Here is an 11,208-nt window from a genome sequence, read left to right as displayed (position 1 = left end):
TCATCGTATGAATGATTTTTGCAGTTGTAATGATCCTGCGCATTTAATTAAATGAAATCTTGTGGCTTATTAAATGTTATGATTATTATATAGAAATTAAACCTATGACTCACCAACATTTTTGTTGACATTTTAAGCATGTTTATTCTCAGGTGAATATTAAAAACGCTTCCGTTGTCGTATGCCAACCCAAGGTCAAGATTTGGAGTCGGCATAATTGTTTATATTGTTTAAACTTGCATTCGGAGTATTTGTTGTAATATATTTGATCATATTGTAATAGGTTGTGTAAAAACTTATTTATTTGAGGAGAATGTCTTTGATAGACAATCTAAATTATTTCATTAAGACCTTTATTTAATAATAAAGGTTATGGTTATTTTTAAAAACGAATGTAAGATTTGAAAAACGTCTCATATAGAGGTCAAAACCTCGTAAAGAAACCAATTAATATGAAACGTTTATAATTAATATGAACGGGGCATTTCAGTTGGTATCCGAGCGTTGGTCTTAGAGAATCAGAAAATTTTTCATTAGTGTGTCTAACTGATTTTTGATGCATTAGTGAGTCTGGACTTCGACCGTAATTATTTTAAAAATGATTGCTTAATATAATTGTTGGAAACATAAGATTATTAACATATAAATATTATAAGATATATCATTCTCTTATCGTGCCTGCTATTATGTGATAGATGACTTCATCCGATCATATAAGCATCTCTAGTGATTCAGATTTCATTTACTTATCAAGTGATTCGGAGGCTGAGTCAAAGCATACGACTTATGAACCAACGAAAAAGTTAACTTTTGGTGCTACCATTAAAGTGGAAAATTGTTGGGAAAATTGGGAAGATTCACAATTGCCAGTAGAGGTTCCAGAAGAGGATCCAGAAGAAGATCCCGAAGAGGAACCCGAAGAAGAGGATCCTGAAGAAGTTGTGGAAATTACCGAACCACAACGTGATTTGGGAAAATCTTTGGCTGTTATACCCGATCCCAAACCCGATGAACCTATTATGACCCAAAATGTTTGTGATCATCCACCTGAACCACCTAAGAGACCAGTTTATAAAATGACCGCTCGTATAACGACTGTTGGTTTTGCTCCCAAACAATTAGCCGAAAGAACCAATTGGGAGGAATTGGAAAAAGAACTATCCAAATGAAAATCTAAACATTTGGCCGAGAAAGAAACAACTTCAACATCTAAGAAATCTCGCCATTCTTGAACCATCGGAAGCTATCCTGTATTCCATGCATTGTATAATATGTATTATATTGTGTGTTTAAGTTTGTAAGAAAATTCGCAATGTAATTTTCCTTATGATTGTATAATAATAAGAATAAGCATGGAAGGTTTATTATTATTATTACAACTTATTATTACGTAGTAACGTAATAACTTACCATAGTTTTTCATATTAGAATTTTAGTAGTTAATTTGTGTGTTAGCTGCTAAGTATGAACATTATTATAGTTATAAAACGCTAATATGAAGAAAAGGCTTTTATAATAATAAGTTTATATCAAGCTACAAAATACTTTTTGGCTACTTCTAAAATTCTATATGATTAACTCAGTCGGCTATTTTTGAAGGAAATGGCTCCTCCAGCTACTAGACAACAACAATTGAACACAGAAGAACTTCAAGCTTTCGCTGCAAATATGGCTGCAGTGGTGAATGCAATGAACAACAATAACCAATCGGGTTCCAGCAGTGGAGGAAACAATGGCAACTGGGTAGGATGTTCCTACAAAGCTTTTATGGCCTGCAAACCCAATGAGTTTGAAGGAACTGAAGGACCCGTTGGACTAAAGCGGTTGACATAGACGGTTGAAGCCGTGTTCGCAATCAGTAACTACGCAGAAGAGGATAAAGTTAAGTATGCCACACATACTTTCAGGGGTACTGCTTTGATATGGTGGAATACCTACATGGATTACGTAGGACAGAATACCGCCTACGCACTTCCATGGTTCACTTTCAAGTACATGATGACGGAAGAGTACCGTCCCAGAACTGAAATCAACAAGCTCAAGGCAGAGCTTAAAGCACTGACAACCCAATGGTTAGATGTCACTACCTACGAGCGACGTTTCAATGAACTGGCTTTAATGTGTCCTGGAGCATTTGAGGACGAAGAAGCAAAAATTGAAGCATTCATAAAAGGGTTGTCGGAACGAATACAAGAGCATGTAGGTGCTAACGACCCTGCAACAATGCAGAAAGCGAGCCGTATAGCCCACAAATTGATAAGCCAAATTACAGGAAGGATAAAGAAAGAAGCGACCGAGGAGGCCATAACGAAACAGGGAAAAAGAAAGTGGGAGGAAAGCAGTGATCAGGGTCATTAGTACAAGAAGAACAATCAAAACAACAACTACAACAACAATCGCAACCACCCCAACAACAACAATAATCGCAACAACAACCGTAACAATAACCGCAACAACCATCCCAATAATAATAACAACAACAACAATCCCAATCACAACAATAACAACAACAAACGACTCAACAACAATAACCCTAATAACAACAACAACAACAACAACAACAACAACAACAACAACAATAACAACAACAACAACAACAACAACAACAACAACAACAACAACAATAACAACAACAACAACAACAACAATGACAACGATAACAAAAGGCAAAGAACTATATACCGCAGGTGTGATACGTTTCATTCGGAATGGTTTTGTAGAGAATTATGTACCAAGTGTAATAGGAATGGCCATATTGCGGCAAAGTGTGAAGTCTACGAACCAAATAGAAACAAAGGAGTAAATAATGCCGGAACAAATAATAACGGTGTTGTTTGCTATGGATGTGGGAAACCGGGCCATACCATAAACCAGTGCAGGAATGAAAATAGGCAAGCCCGTGGGAGAGCCTTCAACATTAATGGGGAGAAAGCACAGGAAGACCCGGAGCTTGTTACGGGTACGTTTCTTATCAACAATACATCTGCTTATGTTTTATTTGATTCGGGTGCCGATAGAAGTTATATGAGTAGAGAATTTTGTGCCAAATTAAATTGCCCGTTAACGCCTTTGGATAAAAAGTGTATAGTTGAAGTAGCAAACGGTAAACTAATTAAGGTTGATAAAATTTGCCGAAATCGAAAAATTAGTTTAGTTAACGAAACGTTTGCAATTGATTTAATACCGGTGGAATTGGGAAGCTTCGACGTAATTATTGGAATGGACTGGATGTCCAAGGTGAAAGCAGAAGTTGTTTGTCATGAGAAGGCGATTCACATTCCGAGAAAAGACGGATTACCCTTAATGGTGTATGGAGAAAAGGGTAATGCCAAATTAAATCTTATTAGTAGTTTGAAGGCGCGCAAACTAATAAGAAAAGGTTGCTATGCCGTACTAGCACACGTTGAGAAGGTTGAAAAAGAAGAAAAGAAAATCGATGACGTTCCCGTTGCAAGAGAATTTCCTGAGGTGTTTCCGGACGAATTACCGGGACTACCTCCACACCAATCCATTGAATTCCAAATAGATCTTGTACCAGGAGCCGCACCAATAGCTCGTACTCCATATAGACTTGCGCCCACCGAAATGAAATAATTACAAAGTCAGCTACAAGAATTATTAGAACGTGGTTTTATCCGACCGAGTACGTCACCATGGGGAGCTCCAATTTTGTTCGTTAAAAAGAAAGATGGGTCTTTTCGCATGTGTATCGATTACCGTGAGCTGAACAAAGTAACCATCAAAAACCGTTACCCTTTACCCCGAATCGACGACCTATTTGATCAACTCCAAGGTTCGAGCGTATACTCCAAAATCGACTTAAGGTCGGGTTATCATCAACTGAGAGTTAAAGAAGCCGATATACCAAAAACATCCTTCAGAACTCGTTATGGCCATTACGAATTCATGGTTATGCCATTCGGTCTAACTAATGCACCCGCAGTTTTCATGGATCTCATGCACCGAGTATGTAGTCCATATTTAGATAAGTTTGTTATTGTCTTTATTGATGACATCCTTATTTATTTGAAGAATAACCAAGAACACGAACAACACTTGAGACTTGTGTTAGAGTTGTTAAGAAAAGAGCAACTTTATGCTAAGTTCTCTAAATGTGCTTTTTGGTTAAATGATGTACAATTTCTTGGTCACGTAGTCAGTAGTAATGGAATCAAAGTTGATCCCGCCAAGATCGAATCCATCAAAAATTGGAAAACCCCGAAAACTCCAACGCAAATACGTCAATTTTTGGGTTTAGCAGGTTATTATAGGAGATTTATTCAAGATTTCTCCCGAGTAGCCAAACCTTTAACTGCCTTGACACATAAGGGGAAGAAGTATGAATGGACTTCCGAACAAGAGGGTGCCTTCCAATTGTTGAAAAAGAAGTTGACTACGGCACCTATTTTATTGTTACCTGACGAAATGGAAGATTTCGTTATCTACTGTGACGCATCAAGAATGGGTTTTGGGTGTGTTCTTATGCAATGGAAGAAGGTGATTGCATATGCTTCTCGACAACTCAAAATTCATGAACAAAACTACACCACACACGATCTGGAATTGGGCGCCGTTGTTTTTGCATTAAAGATGTGGAGGCATTATCTATATGGGGTGAAGTTTATCGTATACACCGACCACAAGAGTCTCCAACATATTTTAAATCAAAAGCAACTAAACATGAGGCAGCGTAGATGGGTTGAGCTGCTAAATGATTATGATTGTGAAATTCGTTACCACCCGGGGAAGCAAATGTGGTAGCCGATGCCTTGAGTCGAAAGGAAAGAGAACCTATTCGAGTAAAAGCTATGAACATGATTATTCATACTAATCTTACTACTCGAATAAAAGAGGCACAACAGGAGGTTTTGAAGGAAGGAATTTTTGGAAGGGAAATACCCAAAGGATTAGAAAAACAGCTTAATATTCGGAAAGACAGAACCAGGTATTTAACTGAAAGAATTTGGGTACCAAAGAATGGGGATTTGAGGAAAGTGGTACTAGATGAAGCACATAAAACCAGATATTCAATACATCCCGGAGTGGGAAAAATGTACCAAGACCTCAAGAGAAACTTTTGGTGGCCAGGAATGAAGGCCGATATAGCCATATATGTAGGAGCATGTTTGACTTGTTCTAAAGTCAAAGCTGAGCATCAGAAACCATCGGGTCTACTCCAACAACCTGAAATCCCAGAATGGAAATGGGAAAACATTACCATGGATTTCATTGCTATGTTACCGAGAACCTCAGGTGGTTATGATATGATTTGGGTAATAGTCGATCGTCTTACTAAGTCAGCACACTTTCTGCCAATAAAAGAAGAGGATGGTATAGAGAAATTAGCATGATTATATCTGAAAGAAGTTGTTTCTAGACATGGTATACCAATCTCTATTATCTCTGATCGTGATAGCAGATTTACTTCTAGATTCTGGCAGGCATTACATGAAGCGTTGGGAACTCGTCTAGATTTAAGTACTGCATGTCATCCACAAACTGATGGGCAGAGTGAAAGGATGATTCAGATACTCGAAGACATGCTACGAGCATGTGTTATTGATTTTGGAAGCAGTTGGGATCGACATCTACCGTTAGCTAAGTTTTCCTACAACAACAGCTACCATTCTAGTATTGAGGCGGCACCATTCGTGGCACTTTATGGTAGGAAGTGAAGGTCTCCAATTTGTTGGAGTGATGTGGGGGATAAATAGATTACAGGTCCAGAAATTATCCAAGAAACCACCGATAAAATCTTTCAGATTCATCAACGATTGAAAACAACCCGGAGTCAATAAAAGAGCTATGCAGATGTTAGGAGAAAACCTTTAGAGTTTGAGGAGGGTGATATGGTTATGCTTAAGGTATCACCTTGGAAAGGTGTTATTCGTTTTGGAAAGTGGGGAAAATTGAGCCCAAGATACATTGGGCCATTCAAGATTGAAAAACGCATTGGGCCGGTGGCCTATCGACTTGAGCTACCTCCACAATTAGAAAAGATTCACAACACCTTTCATGTTTCGAACCTGAAGAAATGCCTAGCTACCGAAGATTTCATTATCCCTTTAGACGAAATTAAGATTGACGAGAAACTAAATTTCGTCGAAGAACCCGTCGAAATTATGGATCGTGAGGTCAAACGACTCAAACAAAATAAGATACCAATTGTTAAGGTTCGATAGAATGCTCGTAGAGGACCTGAATTTACTTGGGAATGAGAAGACCAAATGAAGCTGAAGTACCCACATTTGTTTCCCGATATCGCACGTTAACTAGGTATTATTCCAAATTTCAGGATGAAATTTAATTTAACGGGTGTATAATGTAATGACCCGGATTTTTCCGCTAATATATAAGATTAATATTTACATAATTAAATGTTTCCAACATGTTAAGAAATCAAACTCATTAAGATTTGGTTATTTGAAATGAATTTTATACAAATGTTTGAACACCCAGTTTGTCTGACGATTCACGAACGTCATAACTCGAAATAATTATATAATGATGTATATATGGAGATATATATATATATACTTATGATTTGATGAAATGATATTTAAGTATCTCATTACATATAATAACAATTGGTTATATACATTAATTGAGATTACTAACTTAAAGACTTCAAGACTATATACATATATACGTAACGATTATCGTTGTAATAACGTCTTAATATTTATATATCGTATTAAGATATATTAACACACTATGTTATCATGATAATATAACAATTTAACATCCCATTAGATATAATAACAATGGGATTAATTACATTTAACAAGGTCCTTAACCTAAAGGTTTCGAAACAACACTTACATGTAACGACTAACGATGACTTAACGACTCAGTTAAATATATATACATGTAATGTATTGTGATGTATTTATACACTTTTGAAAGACTTCAAGACACATATCAAAGTACTTCTAGTTAACAAAAATGCTTACAATTACATTCTCATTCATTTTCATCAAAAATTCTACTCGTACATGTATGGTATTGTACTCGTATTATACGCAGCTTCTAGATGTATTTACTATTCATCTATACTAATAAAAATCTGCTCCTTGGCAGCCTTAAATGATTAAGGATCATGTGGGAACCATCGTTTGTCAACTTGCATGAATTATTTAGCAAGAAAACAAACTTAAGTATCTTTTTTTCTTTATAAAATGTAAAAAACGTATTCATGAATGCACACCATTTCTTCACTCCATTTTCTCATACTTACACTCCAATTTGTCTCTCAAAATACTCCTAACATCATACTTGATCATCTCCAAGTATTTTCACCATCTTTTAGCTTCAATTACAAGCTTTAATCATCATAAAAACAACCATCTTTCAAGAACACTTCAAGAATCATATCAAGTCTTCATGACTACTTCCAAGCTTTATAATCCATTCCAACTCATCATCTAAGATCAAGAAACCTTTGTTATTTATATTAGTTTATCTTTCTTATTCAAGGTAATATTCATATTCAAACTTTGATTCAATTTCTATAACTATAACAATCTTATTTCAAGTGGAAATCTTACTTGAACTTGTTTTCGTGTCATGATTCTACTTCAAGAACTTTCAAGCCATCCAAGGATCCTTTGAAGCTAGATCTATTTTTCTCATTTCCAGTAGGTTTATCCAGAAAACTTGAGGTAGTAATGATGTTCATAACATCATTCAATTCATCCATATAAAACTATCTTATTCGAAGAGCTAAACTTGTAATCATTAGAACATAGTTTAGTTAATTCTAAACTTGTTCGCAAATAAAGTTAATCCTTCTAACTTAACTTTTAAAATCAATTAAACACATGTTCTATATCTATATGATATGCTAACTTAATGATTTAAAACCTGGAAACACGAAGAACACCGTAAAACCGGATATACGCCGTCGTAGTACAACCGGGGGCTGTTTTGGTTTGGATAATTAAAAACTATGAAAAACTTTGATTTAAAAGCTATACTTCTGGGAAAATGATTTTTCTTATGAATATGAAACTATATCCAAAAATCATGGTTAAACTCAAAGTGAAAGTATGTTTTTCAAAATAGTCATCAAGATGTCGTTCTTTCGACGGAAATGACTACCTCTTTCAAAAACGACTTGTAACTTATATTTCCGACTATAAACCTATACTTTTTCTATTTAGTTTCATAAAGTTAAGTTCAATATGAAACCGTATCCGCTTAAATCACTCAAAACGGATTTGAAATGAAGAAATGACGCGTCAAACAAAATTGGTAAAAACTACTCATTTTAGCTACGTGAAAATTTGTAAGAAATCTATTCCAACCATAACTTAAACAACTTATATTGTATATTATGTAATCTTGAGATACCATAGACACGTATACAATGTTTTGACCTATCATGTCGACCCATCTATATATATATTGCGGAACAACCATAGACACTCTATATGCAAATGTTGGAGTTAGCTAAACAGGGTTGAGGTTGATTCCAAAATATATATATAGTTTGAGTTGTGATCAATACTGAGATATGTATACACTGGGTCGTGGATTGATTCAAGATATATATTAAGTTATTCATGTACGACAAATTATGGACTACTAACATTGGACTGCTAACTGGACAACTAAAATCATCAACACGTAATAAAGAAAATATTGTGAATATATTTCGATCATATTTTAATATATGTATATATTGTTATAGGTTCATAAATCAACCCGTGGCTAAGTCTAATTCTCGACGAATTAGTAATCTGTGAAAGTGAGTTATAGTCCCATTTTTACTATCTTAATTATTTTGGGATGAGAATACATGCAAATTTATAAATGTTTTACAAAATAAGCACAAGTTCATGAAACTACATTCTACGACTGTTTTGTTATGCCGAATATCTGTACTTATTATTATTATGCTTGGTAACCTAAGAATTAGTGAAAAACACTAATTGACATGAATCCTAAAGGTAGATCTACGGGCACCAACCACCCCCATTTTCGAATAGTGGAAATGCTTTAGTACTTCAAAGGGTTCTTGTCATACATTTGAATAGTGGAATGTATGATGACAGATATCTTAAACGCTCTATGTTAAGATTGGTTACCAGGTGACTCATCGTATGAATGATTTTTGCAGTTGTAATGATCTTGCGCATTTAATTAAATGAAATCTTATGGCTTATTAAATGTTATGATTATTATATAGAAATTAAACCTATGACTCACCAACATTTTTGTTGACGTTTTAAGCATGTTTATTCTCAGGTGAATATTAAAAACGCTTCCGCTGTCGCATGCCAACCCAAGATCAAGATTTGGAGTTGGCATAATTGTTTATATTGTTTAAACTTGCATTCGGAGTATTTGTTGTAATATATTTGATCATATTGTAATAGTTTGTGTAAAAACTTATTTATTTGAGGAGATTGTCTTTGATAGACAATCTAAATTAGTGTGGCAGGCCATTTATTTGGGCTTCTGGTAGGCCGTTTATTGTAGGGTAGGCCGTTTATTTGGGCTTATGGTAGGCCATTTTCGCTCTAAAATTCCTCGTTTTAATTCCGTTTTCGCTGATTCTTTTTGCATTGCCTTCGTAATTACCAAATGTGTGACGACCCGGGAATTTCTGACCAAATTTAAACTTAATCTTTGTATGATTTCGACACGATAAGCAAAGTCTATTTAATTGAATCTCAAAATTTTTGAACAATTTCATGAATTCATTTGGCCTTTGACTATTCCCGACGATCCACGAACAATTGTGTATTTCAAATATGCAATATATATATATAAGTGTATATATAATATTTTGAATTAATAACATACTTTTAGTTAATTAGAATTAAAAATGTAAAATAATAAATATAATAATTAAGTTCCTATTAAAAAGAATATATATAAAGGTACATATGATATTATTGTCTATATATATATGATTACTATCGATAGTTATTAATTTGTAATTAAATATTCAATAAATATTATCATGTAACATATGATATAATTATTAAGTATTACATAATTAATGAATTGTAATTACAAGTTAAATCATAGGTATTATACTATTATTATTATTCCAATCCTGTTTACTTCGAATTATTACCAGTGTTAAAATTTGGACATTTTTTTTTTGTATTCTATTCTTCCACTAAATGACACTTTCTGTTTCCTTTCTTTTTCTTATTCACTTTTCCTTGCTCACTTTTCAATTGAATTTTACGTACAATTAATCAAACAAAAATCATTAAGTTCTACATATATATAAAAATAGATAAAGGTGCATATTAGGTTATCTATCTATATCAGTTTCATCTTTTCTCTGCTCTACTCGTGATTTCTTGCCTCCCACTGAATGCATATTACTGTTGATAATTTAGATATTGTTTCCTTTAACTATCTATTCCTTTCACTATCTATCTAGGAGATATATACGAAGATATATATCAACAAATTCTATCTATCTTCATCCTTCACTTACGAACCACCATAACCATCACCCACAACATCATTTACCTTCTAACAAACACCACTTGAAACCAAACTGCCACTGATTATTCTCTGGTTGTTGTGCTAACCGAGAACCACCACATCATCTCAATCACCAACACCACTACCACTTCTATATTGTTCTTGTTAAGCACCTGCTCCAAACCAAATCAGTTATCAATATCGAGTACTAATGCTGCTGTTTGGTTATGAAGGATCAAAATAACCCAATTAACTCCCTTTGATGACTAATAAACACCATCATCGAATGCTATCAACCACCATCTCTCTTCTCTCTCTCCTCTTTATATGCGTGAACATACAATCATTTGCCTGTGTTAATTCGAAGCAACCACAAACCAATAACACCCTACAACCACCCCACGAACCACCAACTTCACACATTGCTTTGTGTTCCTATTTGTACTCGAAGACCTCCAACACCATTTAAATAAGACGGCTATAATGTTTTCTATTTAATCACGATCAAACACCACCACCTACAACTTATGCAGTTTCTGTTTTAATTTTAAAACGCGAAAGGGATGTAAGATGAATACGCTGCTATAGCTGGGTTACCCTTATTCTTGCTATCGTTGTACTACTGTTGTTTTAGTTTTTGAGGTGGACCGAGACAACCACAAAACCACTTGCAAATAAATAGATGATACTACCATGCGTTTTTTTTACTTATGGCAGACAAAGTTAACATAAATAAAACCCACATGCTCCTACTCG

Source organism: Rutidosis leptorrhynchoides, chromosome 6, assembly GCF_046630445.1.
Source record: "Rutidosis leptorrhynchoides isolate AG116_Rl617_1_P2 chromosome 6, CSIRO_AGI_Rlap_v1, whole genome shotgun sequence".
Lineage (NCBI taxonomy): Eukaryota > Viridiplantae > Streptophyta > Magnoliopsida > Asterales > Asteraceae > Rutidosis > Rutidosis leptorrhynchoides.
The sequence above is the reverse complement of the archived record's forward strand: the minus strand, read 5'-3'. Positions refer to the sequence as shown.